Source organism: Carassius carassius, chromosome 18, assembly GCF_963082965.1.
Source record: "Carassius carassius chromosome 18, fCarCar2.1, whole genome shotgun sequence".
NCBI classification, from domain to species: domain Eukaryota; kingdom Metazoa; phylum Chordata; class Actinopteri; order Cypriniformes; family Cyprinidae; genus Carassius; species Carassius carassius.
The window spans coordinates 31,354,765-31,379,764 of NC_081772.1; the positions used below are offsets into that span (position 1 = coordinate 31,354,765).

The 25,000-nt window shown below is 51.2% G+C and overlaps 33 non-coding genes across 33 annotated transcripts; all 33 read right to left on the reverse strand.

Annotated features, from left to right (window-relative positions):
• Nucleotides 1–55: 55 nt before the first annotated feature.
• On the reverse strand, nt 56–137 carry trnas-uga (transfer RNA serine (anticodon UGA)). The gene has a single exon. It is a non-coding gene; the product is annotated as a tRNA-Ser (tRNA).
• A 1,234-nt stretch (nt 138–1,371) lies between these two features.
• Nucleotides 1,372–1,444, reverse strand: trnak-uuu (transfer RNA lysine (anticodon UUU)). Its single transcript has one exon. It is a non-coding gene; the product is annotated as a tRNA-Lys (tRNA).
• A 391-nt stretch (nt 1,445–1,835) lies between these two features.
• Nucleotides 1,836–1,907, reverse strand: trnah-gug (transfer RNA histidin (anticodon GUG)). The gene has a single exon. It is a non-coding gene; the product is annotated as a tRNA-His (tRNA).
• Nucleotides 1,908–2,062: 155 nt separating this feature from the next.
• Nucleotides 2,063–2,144, reverse strand: trnas-uga (transfer RNA serine (anticodon UGA)). The gene has a single exon. It is a non-coding gene; the product is annotated as a tRNA-Ser (tRNA).
• A 460-nt stretch (nt 2,145–2,604) lies between these two features.
• Nucleotides 2,605–2,686, reverse strand: trnas-uga (transfer RNA serine (anticodon UGA)). The gene has a single exon. It is a non-coding gene; the product is annotated as a tRNA-Ser (tRNA).
• Nucleotides 2,687–3,920: 1,234 nt separating this feature from the next.
• trnak-uuu (transfer RNA lysine (anticodon UUU)) lies at nt 3,921–3,993 on the reverse strand. Its single transcript has one exon. It is a non-coding gene; the product is annotated as a tRNA-Lys (tRNA).
• A 391-nt stretch (nt 3,994–4,384) lies between these two features.
• On the reverse strand, nt 4,385–4,456 carry trnah-gug (transfer RNA histidin (anticodon GUG)). The gene has a single exon. It is a non-coding gene; the product is annotated as a tRNA-His (tRNA).
• A 155-nt stretch (nt 4,457–4,611) lies between these two features.
• Nucleotides 4,612–4,693, reverse strand: trnas-uga (transfer RNA serine (anticodon UGA)). Its single transcript has one exon. It is a non-coding gene; the product is annotated as a tRNA-Ser (tRNA).
• A 1,775-nt stretch (nt 4,694–6,468) lies between these two features.
• trnak-uuu (transfer RNA lysine (anticodon UUU)) lies at nt 6,469–6,541 on the reverse strand. The gene has a single exon. It is a non-coding gene; the product is annotated as a tRNA-Lys (tRNA).
• A 618-nt stretch (nt 6,542–7,159) lies between these two features.
• Nucleotides 7,160–7,241, reverse strand: trnas-uga (transfer RNA serine (anticodon UGA)). Its single transcript has one exon. It is a non-coding gene; the product is annotated as a tRNA-Ser (tRNA).
• An 820-nt stretch (nt 7,242–8,061) lies between these two features.
• Nucleotides 8,062–8,134, reverse strand: trnak-uuu (transfer RNA lysine (anticodon UUU)). Its single transcript has one exon. It is a non-coding gene; the product is annotated as a tRNA-Lys (tRNA).
• A 391-nt stretch (nt 8,135–8,525) lies between these two features.
• trnah-gug (transfer RNA histidin (anticodon GUG)) lies at nt 8,526–8,597 on the reverse strand. Its single transcript has one exon. It is a non-coding gene; the product is annotated as a tRNA-His (tRNA).
• Nucleotides 8,598–8,752: 155 nt separating this feature from the next.
• trnas-uga (transfer RNA serine (anticodon UGA)) lies at nt 8,753–8,834 on the reverse strand. The gene has a single exon. It is a non-coding gene; the product is annotated as a tRNA-Ser (tRNA).
• Nucleotides 8,835–10,612: 1,778 nt separating this feature from the next.
• Nucleotides 10,613–10,685, reverse strand: trnak-uuu (transfer RNA lysine (anticodon UUU)). Its single transcript has one exon. It is a non-coding gene; the product is annotated as a tRNA-Lys (tRNA).
• A 391-nt stretch (nt 10,686–11,076) lies between these two features.
• Nucleotides 11,077–11,148, reverse strand: trnah-gug (transfer RNA histidin (anticodon GUG)). The gene has a single exon. It is a non-coding gene; the product is annotated as a tRNA-His (tRNA).
• A 155-nt stretch (nt 11,149–11,303) lies between these two features.
• trnas-uga (transfer RNA serine (anticodon UGA)) lies at nt 11,304–11,385 on the reverse strand. The gene has a single exon. It is a non-coding gene; the product is annotated as a tRNA-Ser (tRNA).
• Nucleotides 11,386–11,845: 460 nt separating this feature from the next.
• trnas-uga (transfer RNA serine (anticodon UGA)) lies at nt 11,846–11,927 on the reverse strand. Its single transcript has one exon. It is a non-coding gene; the product is annotated as a tRNA-Ser (tRNA).
• Nucleotides 11,928–13,161: 1,234 nt separating this feature from the next.
• trnak-uuu (transfer RNA lysine (anticodon UUU)) lies at nt 13,162–13,234 on the reverse strand. The gene has a single exon. It is a non-coding gene; the product is annotated as a tRNA-Lys (tRNA).
• Nucleotides 13,235–13,625: 391 nt separating this feature from the next.
• Nucleotides 13,626–13,697, reverse strand: trnah-gug (transfer RNA histidin (anticodon GUG)). Its single transcript has one exon. It is a non-coding gene; the product is annotated as a tRNA-His (tRNA).
• Nucleotides 13,698–13,852: 155 nt separating this feature from the next.
• Nucleotides 13,853–13,934, reverse strand: trnas-uga (transfer RNA serine (anticodon UGA)). Its single transcript has one exon. It is a non-coding gene; the product is annotated as a tRNA-Ser (tRNA).
• Nucleotides 13,935–15,709: 1,775 nt separating this feature from the next.
• trnak-uuu (transfer RNA lysine (anticodon UUU)) lies at nt 15,710–15,782 on the reverse strand. Its single transcript has one exon. It is a non-coding gene; the product is annotated as a tRNA-Lys (tRNA).
• A 618-nt stretch (nt 15,783–16,400) lies between these two features.
• trnas-uga (transfer RNA serine (anticodon UGA)) lies at nt 16,401–16,482 on the reverse strand. Its single transcript has one exon. It is a non-coding gene; the product is annotated as a tRNA-Ser (tRNA).
• An 820-nt stretch (nt 16,483–17,302) lies between these two features.
• Nucleotides 17,303–17,375, reverse strand: trnak-uuu (transfer RNA lysine (anticodon UUU)). The gene has a single exon. It is a non-coding gene; the product is annotated as a tRNA-Lys (tRNA).
• A 391-nt stretch (nt 17,376–17,766) lies between these two features.
• trnah-gug (transfer RNA histidin (anticodon GUG)) lies at nt 17,767–17,838 on the reverse strand. The gene has a single exon. It is a non-coding gene; the product is annotated as a tRNA-His (tRNA).
• A 155-nt stretch (nt 17,839–17,993) lies between these two features.
• On the reverse strand, nt 17,994–18,075 carry trnas-uga (transfer RNA serine (anticodon UGA)). The gene has a single exon. It is a non-coding gene; the product is annotated as a tRNA-Ser (tRNA).
• Nucleotides 18,076–19,853: 1,778 nt separating this feature from the next.
• On the reverse strand, nt 19,854–19,926 carry trnak-uuu (transfer RNA lysine (anticodon UUU)). Its single transcript has one exon. It is a non-coding gene; the product is annotated as a tRNA-Lys (tRNA).
• A 391-nt stretch (nt 19,927–20,317) lies between these two features.
• On the reverse strand, nt 20,318–20,389 carry trnah-gug (transfer RNA histidin (anticodon GUG)). Its single transcript has one exon. It is a non-coding gene; the product is annotated as a tRNA-His (tRNA).
• Nucleotides 20,390–20,544: 155 nt separating this feature from the next.
• On the reverse strand, nt 20,545–20,626 carry trnas-uga (transfer RNA serine (anticodon UGA)). The gene has a single exon. It is a non-coding gene; the product is annotated as a tRNA-Ser (tRNA).
• An 818-nt stretch (nt 20,627–21,444) lies between these two features.
• On the reverse strand, nt 21,445–21,517 carry trnak-uuu (transfer RNA lysine (anticodon UUU)). Its single transcript has one exon. It is a non-coding gene; the product is annotated as a tRNA-Lys (tRNA).
• A 587-nt stretch (nt 21,518–22,104) lies between these two features.
• On the reverse strand, nt 22,105–22,186 carry trnas-aga (transfer RNA serine (anticodon AGA)). Its single transcript has one exon. It is a non-coding gene; the product is annotated as a tRNA-Ser (tRNA).
• Nucleotides 22,187–22,798: 612 nt separating this feature from the next.
• Nucleotides 22,799–22,871, reverse strand: trnak-uuu (transfer RNA lysine (anticodon UUU)). Its single transcript has one exon. It is a non-coding gene; the product is annotated as a tRNA-Lys (tRNA).
• Nucleotides 22,872–23,481: 610 nt separating this feature from the next.
• trnas-aga (transfer RNA serine (anticodon AGA)) lies at nt 23,482–23,563 on the reverse strand. The gene has a single exon. It is a non-coding gene; the product is annotated as a tRNA-Ser (tRNA).
• A 1,025-nt stretch (nt 23,564–24,588) lies between these two features.
• On the reverse strand, nt 24,589–24,661 carry trnak-uuu (transfer RNA lysine (anticodon UUU)). Its single transcript has one exon. It is a non-coding gene; the product is annotated as a tRNA-Lys (tRNA).
• Between the last annotated feature and the right edge of the window lie 339 nt (nt 24,662–25,000).

Sequence of the window (25,000 nt, forward strand, 5' to 3'; positions counted from 1 at the left end):
TACGCCCAAACAGGGACTTGAATTAAGGCTTTGCCTCATGGCCTTCAGCAAACAGCGTAGTCGGCAGGATTCGAACCTGCGCGGGGAGACCCCAATGGATTTCAAGTCCATCGCCTTAACCACTCGGCCACGACTACGGGAGTAGACCAATTACTGCTCAGTTTGTGTCCAACACTGTTGCCTGTCCTACTTGCAACCAACCCAGCTCAGTCAGCAAGCGGAGATTGCAAGCTAGCCCTGCAAGCGGGTAAAACAGCGCTCCCACTGAGGAGAAATCAGGCTGCCATGTCTCATCCTATGTAATGGGGTTTTTCAGTACTGGCCCTGGGGACCGACAGCACTGCACAATTGGGAAGTCTGTCTTATTCTACTCACTCTGTGAGCACTCTTTCCTAAAGGGCTGACCATCAGAATCATGTGTGCCGAACAAAGGAGATGCACTGATCCCCGGGAGAAGGAAGGAACATCGCTCTAATACAGAGTCAGCAGAAGAGATGGACCCGTAGTGATAGCAAGCTGAGGCCTCCAAAAAGTAGACTGACCTTCGCCCAAACAGGGACTTGAATTAAGCAGACCACCTTCTGCCCTGTTGTATGTCACATTGCTGCCTGACCTACTTGCAACCTAGCAAGCCGAGATTGTAAGCTAGCCCTGGAGGCGGGAAAAACAGCAGTCCCACTGAGGAGAAATCAGGCTGCCATGTCTCATCCTATGTAATGGGGTTTTTCAGTACTGGCCCTCGGGACCGACACAACTGCACAAATGGGAGGTCTGTCTTATTCTACTCACTCTGTGAGCACTCTTTCCTAAAGGGCTGACCATCAGAATCATGTGTGCCGAACAAGGGAGATGCACTGATCCCCGGGAGAAGGAAGGAACATCGCTCTAATACAGAGTCAGCAGAAGAGATGGTCCCGTAGTGATAGCTAGCTGAGGCCTCCAAAAAGTAGACTGACCTTCGCCCAAACAGGGACTTGAATTAAGCAGACCACCTTCTGCCCTGTTGTGTGTCACATTGCTGCCTGACCTACTTGCAACCTAGCAAGCCGAGATTGTAAGCTAGCCCTGGAAGCGGGAAAATTAGCAGTCCCACTGAGGAGAAATCAGGCTGCCATGTCTCATCCTATGTAATGGGGTTTTTCAGTGCTGGGCCTGGGGACCGACAGCACTGCACAATTCGGAGGTCTGTCTTATTCTACTCACTCTGTGAGCGCGCTTTCCTAACGAGCTGACCATCAGAATCAGGTGTGCCAAACAAGGGAGGTGCACTGATACCCTGGAGCAGGAAGGAACACCGCTCCAGTACAGATTCAGAAGAAGAGATGGACCATAGTGATAGCAAGGTGACTCCGCCAAAAGTAGACAGACCTTCACCCGAACAGGGACTTGAACCCTGGACCCTCAGATTAAAAGTCTGATGCTCTACCGACTGAGCTATCCGGGCTCTTTTGGGGCACTGGCTTCTCACCTTTTATAAATCAGCAATTTTACAACAAGCTGCCCAGAAGAGACGCAGGTGTAACGAGGATGAAAGCTAGAAGCAGTTATGGCACAGAGAGCGAAGGACCATAGATGGCACAATTACCGTCACAGAAAGCTAAAGCAATACTGCAAATCCCTACCGTAGTTGGCAGAGCTCGAACCTGCGCAGGGAGACCACAATGGTTTTCAAGTCCATCGCCTTAACCTCTCGGCCATGACTACGCATAATGTTAGAAAGCAAGCCCCCTTGTCTGATGGCGCCCTGCACAGGCCAAGCTTCAGAAACAAAATCAAGCAGAAAGATGAGGTGGTAAAATATTTTCAACCTTCCCGTATACTCAACGGCAAAGGGTTGCCGTGACCCGGATTCGAACCGGGGTTGCTGCGGCCACAACGCAGAGTACTAACCACTATACGATCACGGCGTGCCACTGGCTCTCCCAAGACAACCCCTGGAGCCCGGATACAAGAAGCAGCAGCGGCGTGTTTGTCCATCGAAGAGGGTCTGGACATTTCGCAAATAAGTGCGAGGACCGTGAAAAATGCATGGATGCTTTGCCTCATGGCCTTCAGCAAAAAGCGTAGTCGGCAGGATTCGAACCTGCGCGAGGAGACCCCAATGGATTTCAAGTCCATCGCCTTAACCACTCGGCCACGACTACGCGAGTAGACCAATTACTGCTCAGTTTGTGTCCAACACTGCTGCCTGACCTACTTGCAACCAACCCAGCTCAGTCAGCAAGCAGAGATTGCAAGCTAGCCCTGCAAGCGGGTAAAACATCGGTCCCTCTGAGGAGAAATCAGGCTGCCATGTCTCATCCTATGTAATGGGGTTTTTCAGTACTGGCCCTGGGGACCGACAGCACTGCACAATTGGGAAGTCTGTCTTATTCTACTCACTCTGTGAGCACTTTTTCCTAAAGGGCTGACCATCAGAATCAGGTTTGCCGAACAAGGGAGATGCACTGATCCCCGGGAGCAGAAAGGAACATCGCTCTAGTACAGAGTCAGCAGAAGAGATGGACCGTAGTTATAGCAAGCTGAGGCCTACAAAAAGAAGACTGACCTACGCCCAAACAGGGACTTGAATTAAGGCTTTGCCTCATGGCCTTCAGCAAACAGCGTAGTCGGCAGGATTCGAACCTGCGCGGGGAGACCCCAATGGATTTCAAGTCCATCGCCTTAACCACTCGGCCACGACTACGGGAGTAGACCAATTACTGCTCAGTTTGTGTCCAACACTGTTGCCTGTCCTACTTGCAACCAACCCAGCTCAGTCAGCAAGCGGAGATTGCAAGCTAGCCCTGCAAGCGGGTAAAACAGCGCTCCCACTGAGGAGAAATCAGGCTGCCATGTCTCATCCTATGTAATGGGGTTTTTCAGTACTGGCCCTGGGGACCGACAGCACTGCACAATTGGGAAGTCTGTCTTATTCTACTCACTCTGTGAGCACTCTTTCCTAAAGGGCTGATCATCAGAATCATGTGTGCCGAACAAAGGAGATGCACTGATCCCCGGGAGAAGGAAGGAACATCGCTCTAATACAGAGTCAGCAGAAGAGATGGACCCGTAGTGATAGCAAGCTGAGGCCTCCAAAAAGTAGACTGACCTTCGCCCAAACAGGGACTTGAATTAAGCAGACCACCTTCTGCCCTGTTGTATGTCACATTGCTGCCTGACCTACTTGCAACCTAGCAAGCCGAGATTGTAAGCTAGCCCTGGAAGCGGGAAAAACAGCAGTCCCACTGAGGAGAAATCAGGCTGCCATGTCTCATCCTATGTAATGGGGTTTTTCAGTACTGGCCCTCGGGACCGACACAACTGCACAAATGGGAGGTCTGTCTTATTCTACTCACTCTGTGAGCACTCTTTCCTAAAGGGCTGACCATCAGAATCATGTGTGCCGAACAAGGGAGATGCACTGATCCCCGGGAGAAGGAAGGAACATCGCTCTAATACAGAGTCAGCAGAAGAGATGGTCCCGTAGTGATAGCTAGCTGAGGCCTCCAAAAAGTAGACTGACCTTCGCCCAAACAGGGACTTGAATTAAGCAGACCACCTTCTGCCCTGTTGTGTGTCACATTGCTGCCTGACCTACTTGCAACCTAGCAAGCCGAGATTGTAAGCTAGCCCTGGAAGCGGGAAAATTAGCAGTCCCACTGAGGAGAAATCAGGCTGCCATGTCTCATCCTATGTAATGGGGTTTTTCAGTGCTGGGCCTGGGGACCGACAGCACTGCACAATTCGGAGGTCTGTCTTATTCTACTCACTCTGTGAGCGCGCTTTCCTAACGAGCTGACCATCAGAATCAGGTGTGCCAAACAAGGGAGGTGCACTGATACCCTGGAGCAGGAAGGAACACCGCTCCAGTACAGATTCAGAAGAAGAGATGGACCATAGTGATAGCAAGGTGACTCCGCCAAAAGTAGACAGACCTTCACCCGAACAGGGACTTGAACCCTGGACCCTCAGATTAAAAGTCTGATGCTCTACCGACTGAGCTATCCGGGCTCTTTTGGGGCACTGGCTTCTCACCTTTTATAAATCAGCAATTTTACAACAAGCTGCCCAGAAGAGACGCAGGTGTAACGAGGATGAAAGCTAGAAGCAGTTATGGCACAGAGAGCGAAGGACCATAGATGGCACAATTACCGTCACAGAAAGCTAAAGCAATACTGCAAATCCCTACCGTAGTTGGCAGAGCTCGAACCTGCGCAGGGAGACCACAATGGTTTTCAAGTCCATCGCCTTAACCTCTCGGCCATGACTACGCATAATGTTAGAAAGCAAGCCCCCTTGTCTGATGGCGCCCTGCACAGGCCAAGCTTCAGAAACAAAATCAAGCAGAAAGATGAGGTGGTAAAATATTTTCAACCTTCCCGTATACTCAACGGCAAAGGGTTGCCGTGACCCGGATTCGAACCGGGGTTGCTGCGGCCACAACGCAGAGTACTAACCACTATACGATCACGGCGTGCCACTGGCTCTCCCAAGACAACCCCTGGAGCCCGGATACAAGAAGCAGCAGCGGCGTGTTTGTCCATCGAAGAGGGTCTGGACATTTCGCAAATAAGTGCGAGGACCGTGAAAAATGCATGGATGCTTTGCCTCATGGAATTCAGCAAAAAGCGTAGTCGGCAGGATTCGAACCTGCGCGGGGAGACCCCAATGGATTTCAAGTCCATCGCCTTAACCACTCGGCCACGACTACGGGAGTAGACCAATTACTGCTCAGTTTGTGTCCAACACTGCTGCCTGACCTACTTGCAACCAACCCAGCTCAGTCAGCAAGCAGAGATTGCAAGCTAGCCCTGCAAGCGGGTAAAACATCGGTCCCTCTGAGGAGAAATCAGGCTGCCATGTCTCATCCTATGTAATGGGGTTTTTCAGTACTGGCCCTGGGGACCGACAGCACTGCACAATTGGGAAGTCTGTCTTATTCTACTCACTCTGTGAGCACTTTTTCCTAAAGGGCTGACCATCAGAATCAGGTTTGCCGAACAAGGGAGATGCACTGATCCCCGGGAGCAGAAAGGAACATCGCTCTAGTACAGAGTCAGCAGAAGAGATGGACCGTAGTTATAGCAAGCTGAGGCCTACAAAAAGAAGACTGACCTACGCCCAAACAGGGACTTGAATTAAGGCTTTGCCTCATGGCCTTCAGCAAACAGCGTAGTGGGCAGGATTCGAACCTGCGCGGGGAGACCCCAATGGATTCAAGTGCATCGCCTTAACCACTCGGCCACGACTACGGGAGTAGACCAATTACTGCTCAGTTTGTGTCCAACACTGTTGCCTGTCCTACTTGCAACCAACCCAGCTCAGTCAGCAAGCGGAGATTGCAAGCTAGCCCTGCAAGCGGGTAAAACAGCGCTCCCACTGAGGAGAAATCAGGCTGCCATGTCTCATCCTATGTAATGGGGTTTTTCAGTACTGGCCCTGGGGACCGACAGCACTGCACAATTGGGAAGTCTGTCTTATTCTACTCACTCTGTGAGCACTCTTTCCTAAAGGGCTGACCATCAGAATCATGTGTGCCGAACAAAGGAGATGCACTGATCCCCGGGAGAAGGAAGGAACATCGCTCTAATACAGAGTCAGCAGAAGAGATGGACCCGTAGTGATAGCAAGCTGAGGCCTCCAAAATGTAGACTGACCTTCGCCCAAACAGGGACTTGAATTAAGCAGACCACCTTCTGCCCTGTTGTATGTCACATTGCTGCCTAACCTACTTGCAACCTAGCAAGCCGAGATTGTAAGCTAGCCCTGGAAGCGGGAAAAACAGCAGTCCCACTGAGGAGAAATCAGGCTGCCATGTCTCATCCTATGTAATGGGGTTTTTCAGTACTGGCCCTCGGGACCGACACAACTGCACAAATGGGAGGTCTGTCTTATTCTACTCACTCTGTGAGCACTCTTTCCTAAAGGGCTGACCATCAGAATCATGTGTGCCGAACAAGGGAGATGCACTGATCCCCGGGAGAAGGAAGGAACATCGCTCTAATACAGAGTCAGCAGAAGAGATGGTCCCGTAGTGATAGCTAGCTGAGGCCTCCAAAAAGTAGACTGACCTTCGCCCAAACAGGGACTTGAATTAAGCAGACCACCTTCTGCCCTGTTGTGTGTCACATTGCTGCCTGACCTACTTGCAACCTAGCAAGCCGAGATTGTAAGCTAGCCCTGGAAGCGGGAAAATTAGCAGTCCCACTGAGGAGAAATCAGGCTGCCATGTCTCATCCTATGTAATGGGGTTTTTCAGTGCTGGGCCTGGGGACCGACAGCACTGCACAATTCGGAGGTCTGTCTTATTCTACTCACTCTGTGAGCGCGCTTTCCTAACGAGCTGACCATCAGAATCAGGTGTGCCAAACAAGGGAGGTGCACTGATACCCTGGAGCAGGAAGGAACACCGCTCCAGTACAGATTCAGAAGAAGAGATGGACCATAGTGATAGCAAGGTGACTCCGCCAAAAGTAGACAGACCTTCACCCGAACAGGGACTTGAACCCTGGACCCTCAGATTAAAAGTCTGATGCTCTACCGACTGAGCTATCCGGGCTCTTTTGGGGCACTGGCTTCTCACCTTTTATAAATCAGCAATTTTACAACAAGCTGCCCAGAAGAGACGCAGGTGTAACGAGGATGAAAGCTAGAAGCAGTTATGGCACAGAGAGCGAAGGACCATAGATGGCACAATTACCGTCACAGAAAGCTAAAGCAATACTGCAAATCCCTACCGTAGTTGGCAGAGCTCGAACCTGCGCAGGGAGACCACAATGGTTTTCAAGTCCATCGCCTTAACCTCTCGGCCATGACTACGCATAATGTTAGAAAGCAAGCCCCCTTGTCTGATGGCGCCCTGCACAGGCCAAGCTTCAGAAACAAAATCAAGCAGAAAGATGAGGTGGTAAAATATTTTCAACCTTCCCGTATACTCAACGGCAAAGGGTTGCCGTGACTCGGATTCGAACCGGGGTTGCTGCGGCCACAACGCAGAGTACTAACCACTATACGATCACGGCGTGCCACGGGCTCTCCCAAGACAACCCCTGGAGCCCGGATACAAGAAGCAGCAGCGGCGTGTTTGTCCATCGAAGAGGGTCTGGACATTTCGCAAATAAGTGCGAGGACCGTGAAAAATACATGGATGCTTTGCCTCATGGCCTTCAGCAAACAGCATAGTCGGCAGGATTCGAACCTGCGCGGGGAGACCCCAATGGATTTCAAGTCCATCGCCTTAACCACTCGGCCACATCTACGGGAGTAGACCAATTACTGCTCAGTTTGTGTCCAACACTGCTGCCTGTCCTACTTGCAACCAACCCAGCTCAGTCAGCAAGCGGAGATTGCAAGCTAGCCCTGCAAGCGGGTAAAACAGCGCTCCCACTGAGGAGAAATCAGGCTGCCATGTCTCATCCTATGTAATGGGGTTTTTCAGTACTGGCCCTGGGGACCGACAGCACTGCACAATTGGGAAGTCTGTCTTATTCTACTCACTCTGTGAGCACTCTTTCCTAAAGGGCTGACCATCAGAATCATGTGTGCCGAACAAAGGAGATGCACTGATCCCCGGGAGAAGGAAGGAACATCGCTCTAATACAGAGTCAGCAGAAGAGATGGACCCGTAGTGATAGCAAGCTGAGGCCTCCAAAAAGTAGACTGACCTTCGCCCAAACAGGGACTTGAATTAAGCAGACCACCTTCTGCCCTGTTGTGTGTCACATTGCTGCCTGACCTACTTGCAACCTAGCAAGCCGAGATTGTAACCTAGCCCTGGAAGCGGGAAAAACAGCAGTCCCACTGAGGAGAAATCAGGCTGCCATGTCTCATCCTATGTAATGGGGTTTTTCAGTGCTGGGCCTGGGGACCGACAGCACTGCACAATTCGGAGGTCTGTCTTATTCTACTCACTCTGTGAGCGCGCTTTCCTAACGAGCTGACCATCAGAATCAGGTGTGCCAAACAAGGGAGGTGCACTGATACCCTGGAGCAGGAAGGAACACCGCTCCAGTACAGATTCAGAAGAAGAGATGGACCATAGTGATAGCAAGGTGACTCCGCCAAAAGTAGACAGACCTTCACCCGAACAGGGACTTGAACCCTGGACCCTCAGATTAAAAGTCTGATGCTCTACCGACTGAGCTATCCGGGCTCTTTTGGGGCACTGGCTTCTCACCTTTTATAAATCAGCAATTTTACAACAAGCTGCCCAGAAGAGACGCAGGTGTAACGAGGATGAAAGCTAGAAGCAGTTATGGCACAGAGAGCGAAGGACCATAGATGGCACAATTACCGTCACAGAAAGCTAAATCAATACTGCAAATCCCTCCCGTAGTTGGCAGAGCTCAAACCTGCGCAGGGAGATCCCAATGGATTTCAAGTCCATCGCCTTAACCTCTCGGCCATGACTACGCATAATGTTAGAAAGCAAGCCCCCTTGTCTGATGGCGCCCTGCACAGGCCAAGCTTCAGAAACAAAATCAAGCAGAAAGATGAGGTGGTAAAATATTTTCAACCTTCCCGTATACTCAACGGCAAAGGGTTGCCGTGACCCGGATTCGAACCGGGGTTGCTGCGGCCACAACGCAGAGTACTAACCACTATACGATCACGGCGTGCCACTGGCTCTCCCAAGACAACCCCTGGAGCCCGGATACAAGAAGCAGCAGCGGCGTGTTTGTCCATCGAAGAGGGTCTGGACATTTCGCAAATAAGTGCGAGGACCGTGAAAAATGCATGGATGCTTTGCCTCATGGCATTCAGCAAAAAGCGCAGTCGGCAGGATTCGAACCTGCGCGGGGAGACCCCAATGGATTTCAAGTCCATCGCCTTAACCACTCGGCCACGACTACGGGAGTAGACCAATTACTGCTCAGTTTGTGTCCAACACTGCTGCCTGACCTACTTGCAACCAACCCAGCTCAGTCAGCAAGCAGAGATTGCAAGCTAGCCCTGCAAGCGGGTAAAACATCGGTCCCTCTGAGGAGAAATCAGGCTGCCATGTCTCATCCTATGTAATGGGGTTTTTCAGTACTGGCCCTGGGGACCGACAGCACTGCACAATTGGGAAGTCTGTCTTATTCTACTCACTCTGTGAGCACTTTTTCCTAAAGGGCTGACCATCAGAATCAGGTTTGCCGAACAAGGGAGATGCACTGATCCCCGGGAGCAGAAAGGAACATCGCTCTAGTACAGAGTCAGCAGAAGAGATGGACCGTAGTTATAGCAAGCTGAGGCCTACAAAAAGAAGACTGACCTACGCCCAAACAGGGACTTGAATTAAGGCTTTGCCTCATGGCCTTCAGCAAACAGCGAAGTGGGCAGGATTCGAACCTGCGCGGGGAGACCCCAATGGATTTCAAGTGCATCGCCTTAACCACTCGGCCACGAGTACGGGGGAGTAGACCAATTACTGCTCAGTTTGTGTCCAACACTGTTGCCTGTCCTACTTGCAACCAACCCAGCTCAGTCAGCAAGCGGAGATTGCAAGCTAGCCCTGCAAGCGTGTAAAACAGCGCTCCCACTGAGGAGAAATCAGGCTGCCATGTCTCATCCTATGTAATGGGGTTTTTCAGTACTGGCCCTGGGGACCGACAGCACTGCACAATTGGGAAGTCTGTCTTATTCTACTCACTCTGTGAGCACTCTTTCCTAAAGGGCTGACCATCAGAATCATGTGTGCCGAACAAAGGAGATGCACTGATCCCCGGGAGAAGGAAGGAACATCGCTCTAATACAGAGTCAGCAGAAGAGATGGACCCGTAGTGATAGCAAGCTGAGGCCTCCAAAAAGTAGACTGACCTTCGCCCAAACAGGGACTTGAATTAAGCAGACCACCTTCTGCCCTGTTGTATGTCACATTGCTGCCTGACCTACTTGCAACCTAGCAAGCCGAGATTGTAAGCTAGCCCTGGAAGCGGGAAAAACAGCAGTCCCACTGAGGAGAAATCAGGCTGCCATGTCTCATCCTATGTAATGGGGTTTTTCAGTACTGGCCCTCGGGACCGACACAACTGCACAAATGGGAGGTCTGTCTTATTCTACTCACTCTGTGAGCACTCTTTCCTAAAGGGCTGACCATCAGAATCATGTGTGCCGAACAAGGGAGATGCACTGATCCCCGGGAGAAGGAAGGAACATCGCTCTAATACAGAGTCAGCAGAAGAGATGGTCCCGTAGTGATAGCTAGCTGAGGCCTCCAAAAAGTAGACTGACCTTCGCCCAAACAGGGACTTGAATTAAGCAGACCACCTTCTGCCCTGTTGTGTGTCACATTGCTGCCTGACCTACTTGCAACCTAGCAAGCCGAGATTGTAAGCTAGCCCTGGAAGCGGGAAAATTAGCAGTCCCACTGAGGAGAAATCAGGCTGCCATGTCTCATCCTATGTAATGGGGTTTTTCAGTGCTGGGCCTGGGGACCGACAGCACTGCACAATTCGGAGGTCTGTCTTATTCTACTCACTCTGTGAGCGCGCTTTCCTAACGAGCTGACCATCAGAATCAGGTGTGCCAAACAAGGGAGGTGCACTGATACCCTGGAGCAGGAAGGAACACCGCTCCAGTACAGATTCAGAAGAAGAGATGGACCATAGTGATAGCAAGGTGACTCCGCCAAAAGTAGACAGACCTTCACCCGAACAGGGACTTGAACCCTGGACCCTCAGATTAAAAGTCTGATGCTCTACCGACTGAGCTATCCGGGCTCTTTTGGGGCACTGGCTTCTCACCTTTTATAAATCAGCAATTTTACAACAAGCTGCCCAGAAGAGACGCAGGTGTAACGAGGATGAAAGCTAGAAGCAGTTATGGCACAGAGAGCGAAGGACCATAGATGGCACAATTACCGTCACAGAAAGCTAAAGCAATACTGCAAATCCCTACCGTAGTTGGCAGAGCTCGAACCTGCGCAGGGAGACCACAATGGTTTTCAAGTCCATCGCCTTAACCTCTCGGCCATGACTACGCATAATGTTAGAAAGCAAGCCCCCTTGTCTGATGGCGCCCTGCACAGGCCAAGCTTCAGAAACAAAATCAAGCAGAAAGATGAGGTGGTAAAATATTTTCAACCTTCCCGTATACTCAACGGCAAAGGGTTGCCGTGACCCGGATTCGAACCGGGGTTGCTGCGGCCACAACGCAGAGTACTAACCACTATACGATCACGGCGTGCCACTGGCTCTCCCAAGACAACCCCTGGAGCCCGGATACAAGAAGCAGCAGCGGCGTGTTTGTCCATCGAAGAGGGTCTGGACATTTCGCAAATAAGTGCGAGGACCGTGAAAAATGCATGGATGCTTTGCCTCATGGCCTTCAGCAAAAAGCGTAGTCGGCAGGATTCGAACCTGCGCGAGGAGACCCCAATGGATTTCAAGTCCATCGCCTTAACCACTCGGCCACGACTACGCGAGTAGACCAATTACTGCTCAGTTTGTGTCCAACACTGCTGCCTGACCTACTTGCAACCAACCCAGCTCAGTCAGCAAGCAGAGATTGCAAGCTAGCCCTGCAAGCGGGTAAAACATCGGTCCCTCTGAGGAGAAATCAGGCTGCCATGTCTCATCCTATGTAATGGGGTTTTTCAGTACTGGCCCTGGGGACCGACAGCACTGCACAATTGGGAAGTCTGTCTTATTCTACTCACTCTGTGAGCACTTTTTCCTAAAGGGCTGACCATCAGAATCAGGTTTGCCGAACAAGGGAGATGCACTGATCCCCGGGAGCAGAAAGGAACATCGCTCTAGTACAGAGTCAGCAGAAGAGATGGACCGTAGTTATAGCAAGCTGAGGCCTACAAAAAGAAGACTGACCTACGCCCAAACAGGGACTTGAATTAAGGCTTTGCCTCATGGCCTTCAGCAAACAGCGTAGTCGGCAGGATTCGAACCTGCGCGGGGAGACCCCAATGGATTTCAAGTCCATCGCCTTAACCACTCGGCCACGACTACGGGAGTAGACCAATTACTGCTCAGTTTGTGTCCAACACTGTTGCCTGTCCTACTTGCAACCAACCCAGCTCAGTCAGCAAGCGGAGATTGCAAGCTAGCCCTGCAAGCGGGTAAAACAGCGCTCCCACTGAGGAGAAATCAGGCTGCCATGTCTCATCCTATGTAATGGGGTTTTTCAGTACTGGCCCTGGGGACCGACAGCACTGCACAATTGGGAAGTCTGTCTTATTCTACTCACTCTGTGAGCACTCTTTCCTAAAGGGCTGATCATCAGAATCATGTGTGCCGAACAAAGGAGATGCACTGATCCCCGGGAGAAGGAAGGAACATCGCTCTAATACAGAGTCAGCAGAAGAGATGGACCCGTAGTGATAGCAAGCTGAGGCCTCCAAAAAGTAGACTGACCTTCGCCCAAACAGGGACTTGAATTAAGCAGACCACCTTCTGCCCTGTTGTATGTCACATTGCTGCCTGACCTACTTGCAACCTAGCAAGCCGAGATTGTAAGCTAGCCCTGGAAGCGGGAAAAACAGCAGTCCCACTGAGGAGAAATCAGGCTGCCATGTCTCATCCTATGTAATGGGGTTTTTCAGTACTGGCCCTCGGGACCGACACAACTGCACAAATGGGAGGTCTGTCTTATTCTACTCACTCTGTGAGCACTCTTTCCTAAAGGGCTGACCATCAGAATCATGTGTGCCGAACAAGGGAGATGCACTGATCCCCGGGAGAAGGAAGGAACATCGCTCTAATACAGAGTCAGCAGAAGAGATGGTCCCGTAGTGATAGCTAGCTGAGGCCTCCAAAAAGTAGACTGACCTTCGCCCAAACAGGGACTTGAATTAAGCAGACCACCTTCTGCCCTGTTGTGTGTCACATTGCTGCCTGACCTACTTGCAACCTAGCAAGCCGAGATTGTAAGCTAGCCCTGGAAGCGGGAAAATTAGCAGTCCCACTGAGGAGAAATCAGGCTGCCATGTCTCATCCTATGTAATGGGGTTTTTCAGTGCTGGGCCTGGGGACCGACAGCACTGCACAATTCGGAGGTCTGTCTTATTCTACTCACTCTGTGAGCGCGCTTTCCTAACGAGCTGACCATCAGAATCAGGTGTGCCAAACAAGGGAGGTGCACTGATACCCTGGAGCAGGAAGGAACACCGCTCCAGTACAGATTCAGAAGAAGAGATGGACCATAGTGATAGCAAGGTGACTCCGCCAAAAGTAGACAGACCTTCACCCGAACAGGGACTTGAACCCTGGACCCTCAGATTAAAAGTCTGATGCTCTACCGACTGAGCTATCCGGGCTCTTTTGGGGCACTGGCTTCTCACCTTTTATAAATCAGCAATTTTACAACAAGCTGCCCAGAAGAGACGCAGGTGTAACGAGGATGAAAGCTAGAAGCAGTTATGGCACAGAGAGCGAAGGACCATAGATGGCACAATTACCGTCACAGAAAGCTAAAGCAATACTGCAAATCCCTACCGTAGTTGGCAGAGCTCGAACCTGCGCAGGGAGACCACAATGGTTTTCAAGTCCATCGCCTTAACCTCTCGGCCATGACTACGCATAATGTTAGAAAGCAAGCCCCCTTGTCTGATGGCGCCCTGCACAGGCCAAGCTTCAGAAACAAAATCAAGCAGAAAGATGAGGTGGTAAAATATTTTCAACCTTCCCGTATACTCAACGGCAAAGGGTTGCCGTGACCCGGATTCGAACCGGGGTTGCTGCGGCCACAACGCAGAGTACTAACCACTATACGATCACGGCGTGCCACTGGCTCTCCCAAGACAACCCCTGGAGCCCGGATACAAGAAGCAGCAGCGGCGTGTTTGTCCATCGAAGAGGGTCTGGACATTTCGCAAATAAGTGCGAGGACCGTGAAAAATGCATGGATGCTTTGCCTCATGGAATTCAGCAAAAAGCGTAGTCGGCAGGATTCGAACCTGCGCGGGGAGACCCCAATGGATTTCAAGTCCATCGCCTTAACCACTCGGCCACGACTACGGGAGTAGACCAATTACTGCTCAGTTTGTGTCCAACACTGCTGCCTGACCTACTTGCAACCAACCCAGCTCAGTCAGCAAGCAGAGATTGCAAGCTAGCCCTGCAAGCGGGTAAAACATCGGTCCCTCTGAGGAGAAATCAGGCTGCCATGTCTCATCCTATGTAATGGGGTTTTTCAGTACTGGCCCTGGGGACCGACAGCACTGCACAATTGGGAAGTCTGTCTTATTCTACTCACTCTGTGAGCACTTTTTCCTAAAGGGCTGACCATCAGAATCAGGTTTGCCGAACAAGGGAGATGCACTGATCCCCGGGAGCAGAAAGGAACATCGCTCTAGTACAGAGTCAGCAGAAGAGATGGACCGTAGTTATAGCAAGCTGAGGCCTACAAAAAGAAGACTGACCTACGCCCAAACAGGGACTTGAATTAAGGCTTTGCCTCATGGCCTTCAGCAAACAGCGTAGTGGGCAGGATTCGAACCTGCGCGGGGAGACCCCAATGGATTCAAGTGCATCGCCTTAACCACTCGGCCACGACTACGGGAGTAGACCAATTACTGCTCAGTTTGTGTCCAACACTGTTGCCTGTCCTACTTGCAACCAACCCAGCTCAGTCAGCAAGCGGAGATTGCAAGCTAGCCCTGCAAGCGGGTAAAACAGCGCTCCCACTGAGGAGAAATCAGGCTGCCATGTCTCATCCTATGTAATGGGGTTTTTCAGTACTGGCCCTGGGGACCGACAGCACTGCACAATTGGGAAGTCTGTCTTATTCTACTCACTCTGTGAGCACTCTTTCCTAAAGGGCTGACCATCAGAATCATGTGTGCCGAACAAAGGAGATGCACTGATCCCCGGGAGAAGGAAGGAACATCGCTCTAATACAGAGTCAGCAGAAGAGATGGACCCGTAGTGATAGCAAGCTGAGGCCTCCAAAATGTAGACTGACCTTCGCCCAAACAGGGACTTGAATTAAGCAGACCACCTTCTGCCCTGTTGTATGTCACATTGCTGCCTAACCTACTTGCAACCTAGCAAGCCGAGATTGTAAGCTAGCCCTGGAAGCGGGAAAAACAGCAGTCCCACTGAGGAGAAATCAGGCTGCCATGTCTCATCCTATGTAATGGGGTTTTTCAGTACTGGCCCTCGGGACCGACACAACTGCACAAATGGGAGGTCTGTCTTATTCTACTCACTCTGTGAGCACTCTTTCCTAAAGGGCTGACCATCAGAATCATGTGTGCCGAACAAGGGAGATGCACTGATCCCCGGGAGAAGGAAGGAACATCGCTCTAATACAGAGTCAGCAGAAGAGATGGTCCCGTAGTGATAGCTAGCTGAGGCCTCCAAAAAGTAGACTGACCTTCGCCCAAACAGGGACTTGAATTAAGCAGACCACCTTCTGCCCTGTTGTGTGTCACATTGCTGCCTGACCTACTTGCAACCTAGCAAGCCGAGATTGTAAGCTAGCCCTGGAAGCGGGAAAATTAGCAGTCCCACTGAGGAGAAATCAGGCTGCCATGTCTCATCCTATGTAATGGGGTTTTTCAGTGCTGGGCCTGGGGACCGACAGCACTGCACAATTCGGAGGTCTGTCTTATTCTACTCACTCTGTGAGCGCGCTTTCCTAACGAGCTGACCATCAGAATCAGGTGTGCCAAACAAGGGAGGTGCACTGATACCCTGGAGCAGGAAGGAACACCGCTCCAGTACAGATTCAGAAGAAGAGATGGACCATAGTGATAGCAAGGTGACTCCGCCAAAAGTAGACAGACCTTCACCCGAACAGGGACTTGAACCCTGGACCCTCAGATTAAAAGTCTGATGCTCTACCGACTGAGCTATCCGGGCTCTTTTGGGGCACTGGCTTCTCACCTTTTATAAATCAGCAATTTTACAACAAGCTGCCCAGAAGAGACGCAGGTGTAACGAGGATGAAAGCTAGAAGCAGTTATGGCACAGAGAGCGAAGGACCATAGATGGCACAATTACCGTCACAGAAAGCTAAAGCAATACTGCAAATCCCTACCGTAGTTGGCAGAGCTCGAACCTGCGCAGGGAGACCACAATGGTTTTCAAGTCCATCGCCTTAACCTCTCGGCCATGACTACGCATAATGTTAGAAAGCAAGCCCCCTTGTCTGATGGCGCCCTGCACAGGCCAAGCTTCAGAAACAAAATCAAGCAGAAAGATGAGGTGGTAAAATATTTTCAACCTTCCCGTATACTCAACGGCAAAGGGTTGCCGTGACTCGGATTCGAACCGGGGTTGCTGCGGCCACAACGCAGAGTACTAACCACTATACGATCACGGCGTGCCACGGGCTCTCCCAAGACAACCCCTGGAGCCCGGATACAAGAAGCAGCAGCGGCGTGTTTGTCCATCGAAGAGGGTCTGGACATTTCGCAAATAAGTGCGAGGACCGTGAAAAATACATGGATGCTTTGCCTCATGGCCTTCAGCAAACAGCATAGTCGGCAGGATTCGAACCTGCGCGGGGAGACCCCAATGGATTTCAAGTCCATCGCCTTAACCACTCGGCCACATCTACGGGAGTAGACCAATTACTGCTCAGTTTGTGTCCAACACTGCTGCCTGTCCTACTTGCAACCAACCCAGCTCAGTCAGCAAGCGGAGATTGCAAGCTAGCCCTGCAAGCGGGTAAAACAGCGCTCCCACTGAGGAGAAATCAGGCTGCCATGTCTCATCCTATGTAATGGGGTTTTTCAGTACTGGCCCTGGGGACCGACAGCACTGCACAATTGGGAAGTCTGTCTTATTCTACTCACTCTGTGAGCACTCTTTCCTAAAGGGCTGACCATCAGAATCATGTGTGCCGAACAAAGGAGATGCACTGATCCCCGGGAGAAGGAAGGAACATCGCTCTAATACAGAGTCAGCAGAAGAGATGGACCCGTAGTGATAGCAAGCTGAGGCCTCCAAAAAGTAGACTGACCTTCGCCCAAACAGGGACTTGAATTAAGCAGACCACCTTCTGCCCTGTTGTGTGTCACATTGCTGCCTGACCTACTTGCAACCTAGCAAGCCGAGATTGTAACCTAGCCCTGGAAGCGGGAAAAACAGCAGTCCCACTGAGGAGAAATCAGGCTGCCATGTCTCATCCTATGTAATGGGGTTTTTCAGTGCTGGGCCTGGGGACCGACAGCACTGCACAATTCGGAGGTCTGTCTTATTCTACTCACTCTGTGAGCGCGCTTTCCTAACGAGCTGACCATCAGAATCAGGTGTGCCAAACAAGGGAGGTGCACTGATACCCTGGAGCAGGAAGGAACACCGCTCCAGTACAGATTCAGAAGAAGAGATGGACCATAGTGATAGCAAGGTGACTCCGCCAAAAGTAGACAGACCTTCACCCGAACAGGGACTTGAACCCTGGACCCTCAGATTAAAAGTCTGATGCTCTACCGACTGAGCTATCCGGGCTCTTTTGGGGCACTGGCTTCTCACCTTTTATAAATCAGCAATTTTACAACAAGCTGCCCAGAAGAGACGCAGGTGTAACGAGGATGAAAGCTAGAAGCAGTTATGGCACAGAGAGCGAAGGACCATAGATGGCACAATTACCGTCACAGAAAGCTAAATCAATACTGCAAATCCCTCCCGTAGTTGGCAGAGCTCAAACCTGCGCAGGGAGATCCCAATGGATTTCAAGTCCATCGCCTTAACCTCTCGGCCATGACTACGCATAATGTTAGAAAGCAAGCCCCCTTGTCTGATGGCGCCCTGCACAGGCCAAGCTTCAGAAACAAAATCAAGCAGAAAGATGAGGTGGTAAAATATTTTCAACCTTCCCGTATACTCAACGGCAAAGGGTTGCCGTGACCCGGATTCGAACCGGGGTTGCTGCGGCCACAACGCAGAGTACTAACCACTATACGATCACGGCGTGCCACTGGCTCTCCCAAGACAACCCCTGGAGCCCGGATACAAGAAGCAGCAGCGGCGTGTTTGTCCATCGAAGAGGGTCTGGACATTTCGCAAATAAGTGCGAGGACCGTGAAAAATGCATGGATGCTTTGCCTCATGGCATTCAGCAAAAAGCGCAGTCGGCAGGATTCGAACCTGCGCGGGGAGACCCCAATGGATTTCAAGTCCATCGCCTTAACCACTCGGCCACGACTACGGGAGTAGACCAATTACTGCTCAGTTTGTGTCCAACACTGCTGCCTGACCTACTTGCAACCAACCCAGCTCAGTCAGCAAGCAGAGATTGCAAGCTAGCCCTGCAAGCGGGTAAAACATCGGTCCCTCTGAGGAGAAATCAGGCTGCCATGTCTCATCCTATGTAATGGGGTTTTTCAGTACTGGCCCTGGGGACCGACAGCACTGCACAATTGGGAAGTCTGTCTTATTCTACTCACTCTGTGAGCACTTTTTCCTAAAGGGCTGACCATCAGAATCAGGTTTGCCGAACAAGGGAGATGCACTGATCCCCGGGAGCAGAAAGGAACATCGCTCTAGTACAGAGTCAGCAGAAGAGATGGACCGTAGTTATAGCAAGCTGAGGCCTACAAAAAGAAGACTGACCTACGCCCAAACAGGGACTTGAATTAAGGCTTTGCCTCATGGCCTTCAGCAAACAGCGAAGTGGGCAGGATTCGAACCTGCGCGGGGAGACCCCAATGGATTTCAAGTGCATCGCCTTAACCACTCGGCCACGAGTACGGGGGAGTAGACCAATTACTGCTCAGTTTGTGTCCAACACTGTTGCCTGTCCTACTTGCAACCAACCCAGCTCAGTCAGCAAGCGGAGATTGCAAGCTAGCCCTGCAAGCGTGTAAAACAGCGCTCCCACTGAGGAGAAATCAGGCTGCCATGTCTCATCCTATGTAATGGGGTTTTTCAGTACTGGCCCTGGGGACCGACAGCACTGCACAATTGGGAAGTCTGTCTTATTCTACTCACTCTGTGAGCACTCTTTCCTAAAGGGCTGACCATCAGAATCATGTGTGCCGAACAAAGGAGATGCACTGATCCCCGGGAGAAGGAAGGAACATCGCTCTAATACAGAGTCAGCAGAAGAGATGGACCCGTAGTGATAGCAAGCTGAGGCCTCCAAAAAGTAGACTGACCTTCGCCCAAACAGGGACTTGAATTAAGCAGACCACCTTCTGCCCTGTTGTATGTCACATTGCTGCCTGACCTACTTGCAACCTAGCAAGCCGAGATTGTAAGCTAGCCCTGGAGGCGGGAAAAACAGCAGTCCCACTGAGGAGAAATCAGGCTGCCATGTCTCATCCTATGTAATGGGGTTTTTCAGTACTGGCCCTCGGGACCGACACAACTGCACAAATGGGAGGTCTGTCTTATTCTACTCACTCTGTGAGCACTCTTTCCTAAAGGGCTGACCATCAGAATCATGTGTGCCGAACAAGGGAGATGCACTGATCCCCGGGAGAAGGAAGGAACATCGCTCTAATACAGAGTCAGCAGAAGAGATGGTCCCGTAGTGATAGCTAGCTGAGGCCTCCAAAAAGTAGACTGACCTTCGCCCAAACAGGGACTTGAATTAAGCAGACCACCTTCTGCCCTGTTGTGTGTCACATTGCTGCCTGACCTACTTGCAACCTAGCAAGCCGAGATTGTAAGCTAGCCCTGGAAGCGGGAAAATTAGCAGTCCCACTGAGGAGAAATCAGGCTGCCATGTCTCATCCTATGTAATGGGGTTTTTCAGTGCTGGGCCTGGGGACCGACAGCACTGCACAATTCGGAGGTCTGTCTTATTCTACTCACTCTGTGAGCGCGCTTTCCTAACGAGCTGACCATCAGAATCAGGTGTGCCAAACAAGGGAGGTGCACTGATACCCTGGAGCAGGAAGGAACACCGCTCCAGTACAGATTCAGAAGAAGAGATGGACCATAGTGATAGCAAGGTGACTCCGCCAAAAGTAGACAGACCTTCACCCGAACAGGGACTTGAACCCTGGACCCTCAGATTAAAAGTCTGATGCTCTACCGACTGAGCTATCCGGGCTCTTTTGGGGCACTGGCTTCTCACCTTTTATAAATCAGCAATTTTACAACAAGCTGCCCAGAAGAGACGCAGGTGTAACGAGGATGAAAGCTAGAAGCAGTTATGGCACAGAGAGCGAAGGACCATAGATGGCACAATTACCGTCACAGAAAGCTAAAGCAATACTGCAAATCCCTACCGTAGTTGGCAGAGCTCGAACCTGCGCAGGGAGACCACAATGGTTTTCAAGTCCATCGCCTTAACCTCTCGGCCATGACTACGCATAATGTTAGAAAGCAAGCCCCCTTGTCTGATGGCGCCCTGCACAGGCCAAGCTTCAGAAACAAAATCAAGCAGAAAGATGAGGTGGTAAAATATTTTCAACCTTCCCGTATACTCAATGGCAAAGGGTTGCCGTGACCCGGATTCGAACCGGGGTTGCTGCGGCCACAACGCAGAGTACTAACCACTATACGATCACGGCGTGCCACTGGCTCTCCCAAGACAACCCCTGGAGCCCGGATACAAGAAGCAGCAGCGGCGTGTTTGTCCATCGAAGAGGGTCTGGACATTTCGCAAATAAGTGCGAGGACCGTAAAAAATACATGGATGCTTTGCCTCATGGCCTTCAGCAAACAGCATAGTCGGCAGGATTCGAACCTGCGCGGGGAGACCCCAATGGATTTCAAGTCCATCGCCTTAACCACTCGGCCACGTCTACGGGAGTAGACCAATTACTGCTCAGTTTGTGTCCAACACTGCTGCCTGTCCTACTTGCAACCAACCCAGCTCAGTCAGCAAGCGGAGATTGCAAGCTAGCCCTGCAAGCGGGTAAAACAGCGCTCCCACTGAGGAGAAATCAGGCTGCCATGTCTCATCCTATGTAATGGGGTTTTTCAGTACTGGCCCTGGGGACCGACAGCACTGCACAATTGGGAAGTCTGTCTTATTCTACTCACTCTGTGAGCACTCTTTCCTAAAGGGCTGACCATCAGAATCATGTGTGCCGAACAAAGGAGATGCACTGATCCCCGGGAGAAGGAAGGAACATCGCTCTAATACAGTCAGCAGAAGAGATGGACCCGTAGTGATAGCAAGCTGAGGCCTCCAAAAAGTAGACTGACCTTCGCCCAAACAGGGACTTGAATTAAGCAGACCACCTTCTGCCCTGTTTTGTGTCACATTGCTGCCTGACCTACTTGCAACCTAGCAAGCCGAGATTGTAACCTAGCCCTGGAAGCGGGAAAAACAGCAGTCCCACTGAGGAGAAATCAGGCTGCCATGTCTCATCCTATGTAATGGGGTTTTTCAGTGCTGGGCCTGGGGACCGACAGCACTGCACAATTCGGAGGTCTGTCTTATTCTACTCACTCTGTGAGCGCGCTTTCCTAACGAGCTGACCATCAGAATCAGGTGTGCCAAACAAGGGAGGTGCACTGATACCCTGGAGCAGGAAGGAACACCGCTCCAGTACAGATTCAGAAGAAGAGATGGACCATAGTGATAGCAAGGTGACTCCGCCAAAAGTAGACAGACCTTCACCCGAACAGGGACTTGAACCCTGGACCCTCAGATTAAAAGTCTGATGCTCTACCGACTGAGCTATCCGGGCTCTTGTGGAGCACTGGCTTCTCACCTTTTATAAAGCAGCAGTTTTACAACAAGCTGCCTAGAAGAGCTAGAAGCAGTTATGGCACAGAGAGCGAAGGACCATAGAAGGCACAATTACCGTCACAGAAACCTAAGGCAGTACTATAAATCCCTCCCGTAGTCGGCAGAGTTCGAACCTGCGCGGGGAGACCCCAATGGATTTCAAATCCATCGCCTTTACCTCTCGGCCATGACTATGCCTAATGTTAGAAAGCAAGCGCCCTTGTCTGGTGGCGCCCTGCACAGGCCAAGCTTCAGAAACAAAATCACGCAGAAAGATGAGGTGGTAAAAAATTTTCAACCTTCCCGTATACTCAACGGCAAAGGGTTGCCGTGACCCGGATTCGAACGGGGGTTGCTGCAGCCATAACACAGAGTAATAACCACTATACAATTACGGCGTGCCACTGGCTCACCCAAGACAACCCCTGGAGCCCGGATACAAGAAGCAGCAGCGGCGTGTTTGTCCATCGAAGAGGGACTGGACATTTCGCAAATAAGTGCGAGGACCGTGAAAAATGCATGGATGCTTTGCCTCATGGCTTTCAGCGTAGTCGGCAGGATTCAAACCTGCGCGGGGAGACCCCAATGGATTTCTAGTCCAGCGCCTTAACCACTCGGCCACGACTACGGGAGTGGACCAGTTTCTGCTCAGTTTGTGTCCAACACTGCTGCCTGACCTACTTGCAACCAACCCAGCTCAGTCAGCAAGCGGAGATTGCAAGCTAGCCCTGCAAGCGGGTAAAACAGTGGTCCCACTGAGGAGAAATCAGGCTGCCATGTCTCATCCTATGTAATGGGGTTTTTCAGTACTGGCCCTGGGGACCGACAGCACTGCACAATTGGGAAGTCTGTCTTATTCTACTCACTCTCTGAGCACTCTTTCCTAAAGGGCTGACCATCAGAATCAGGGTTGCCGAACAAGGGAGATGCACTGATCCCCTGGAGAAGGAAGGAACATCGCTCTAAGAGAAATCAGGCTGCCATGTCTCATCCTATGTAATGACGTTTTTCAGTGCTGGGCCTGGGGACCGACAGCACTGCACAATTCGGAGGTCTGTCTTATTCTACTCACTCTGTGAGCGCGCTTTCCTAAAGGGCTGACCATCAGAATCAGGGTTGCCGAACAAGGGAGATGCACTGATCCCCGGGAGCAGGAAGGAACATCGCTCTAGTACAGATTCAGAAGAAGAGATGGACCGTAGTGATAGCAAGGTGACTCCGCCAAAAGCAGACAGACCTTCACCCAAACAGGGACTTGAACCCTGGACCCTCAGATTAAAAGTCTGATGCTCTACCGACTGAGCTATCCGGGCTCTTGTGGAGAACTGGCATCTCACCTTTTATAAAGCAGCAGTTTTACAACAAGCTGCCCAGAAGAGACGCAGGTGTCACGAGGATGAAAGCTAGAAGCAGTTATGGCACAGAGAGCGAAGGACAATAGAAGGCACAATTAGGTCACAGAAATCTAAAGCAATACTGCAAATCCCTCCCGTAGTCGGCAGAGTTTGAACCTGCATGGGGAGACCCCAATGGATTTCAAGTCCATCGCCTTAACCTCTCGGCCACGACTACGGCTAATGTTAAAAAGCAAGCGCCCTTGTCTGGTGGCGCCCTGCACAGGCCAAGCTTCAGAAACAAAATCACGCAGAAAGATGAGGTGGTAAAAAATTTTCAACCTTCCCCTATACTAAACGGCAAAGGGTTGCCGTGACCCGGATTCGAACGAGGGTTGCTGCGGCCACAACACAGAGTACTAACCACTATACGATCACGGCGTGCCACTGGCTCACCCAAGACAACCCCTGGAGCCCGGATACAAGAAGCAGCAGCGGCGTGTTTGTCCATCGAAGAGGGACTAGACAATTCGCAAATAAGTGCGAGGACCGTGAAAAATGCATGGATGCTTTGCCTCATGGCCTTCAGCGTAGTCGGCAGGATTCGAACCTGCGCGGGGAGACCCCAATGGATTTCTAGTCCATCGCCTTAACCACTCGGCCACGACTACGGGAGTGGACCAGTTTCTGCTCAGTTTGTGTCCAACACTGCTGCCTGACCTACTTGCAACCAACCCAGCTCAGTCAGCAAGCGGAGATTGCAAGCTAGCCCTGCAAGCGGGTAAAACAGTGGTCCCACTGAGGAGAAATTAGGCTGCCATGTCTCATCCTATGTAATGGGGTTTTTCAGTACTGGCCCTGGGGACCGACAGCACTGCACAATTGGGAAGTCTGTCTTAATCTACTCACTCTGTGAGCACTCTTTCCTAAAGGGATGACCATCAGAATCAGGTTTGCCGAACAAGGGAGATGCACTGATCCCCGGGAGCAGGAAGGAACATCGCTCTAGTACAGAGTCAGCAGAAGAGATGGACCGTAGTGATAGCAAGCTGAGGCCTACAAAAAGAAGACTGACCTTCGCCCAAACAGGGACTTGAATTAAGCAGACCACCTTCTGCCATGTTGTGTGTAACACTGCTGCCTGACCTACTTGCAAGCTAGCAAGCGGAGATTGTAAGCTAGCCCTGGATGCAGCTAAAACAGCAGTCCCACTGAGGAGAAATCAGGCTGCCATGTCTCATTCTATGTAATGGGGTTTTTCAGTACTGGCCCTGGGGACCGACAGCACTGCACAATTGGGAAGTCTGTCTTATTCTACTCACTCCGTGAGCACTCTTTCCTAAAGGGCTGACCATCAGAATCATGTGTGCCGAACAAGGAAGATGCACTGACCCCCTGGAGAAGGAAGGAACATCGCTCTAAGAGAAATCAGGCTTCCATGTCTCATCCTATGTAATGACGTTTTTCAGTGCTGGGCCTGGGGACCGACAGCACTGCACAATTCGGAGGTCTGTCTTATTCTACTCACTCTGTGAGCGCGCTTTCCTAACGAGCTGACCATCAGAATCAGGTGTGCCAAACAAGGGAGGTGCACTGATACCCTGGAGCAGGAAGGAACATCGCTCCAGTACAGATTCAGAAGAAGAGATGGACCGTAGTGATAGCAAGGTGACTCCGCCAAAAGCAGACAGACCTTCACCCGAATAGGGACTTGAACCCTGGACCCTCAGATTAAAAGTCTGATGCTCTACCGACTGAGCTATCCGGGCTTTTGTGGAGAACTGGCTTCTCACCTTTTATAAAGCAGCAGTTTTACAACAAGCTGCCCAGAAGAGACGCAGGTGTCACGAGGATGAAAGCTAGAAGCAGTTATGGCACATAGAGCGAAGGACAATAGAAGGCACAATTACCGTCACAGAAATCTAAAGCAATACTGCAAATCCCTCCCGTAGTCAGCAGAGTTCGAACCTGCGTGGGGAGACCCCAATGGATTTCAAGTCCATCGCCTTAACCTCTCGGCCACGACTACGGCTAATGTTAAAAAGCAAGCACCCTTGTCTGGTGGCGGCCTGCACAGGCCAAGCTTCAGAAACAAAATCACGCAGAAA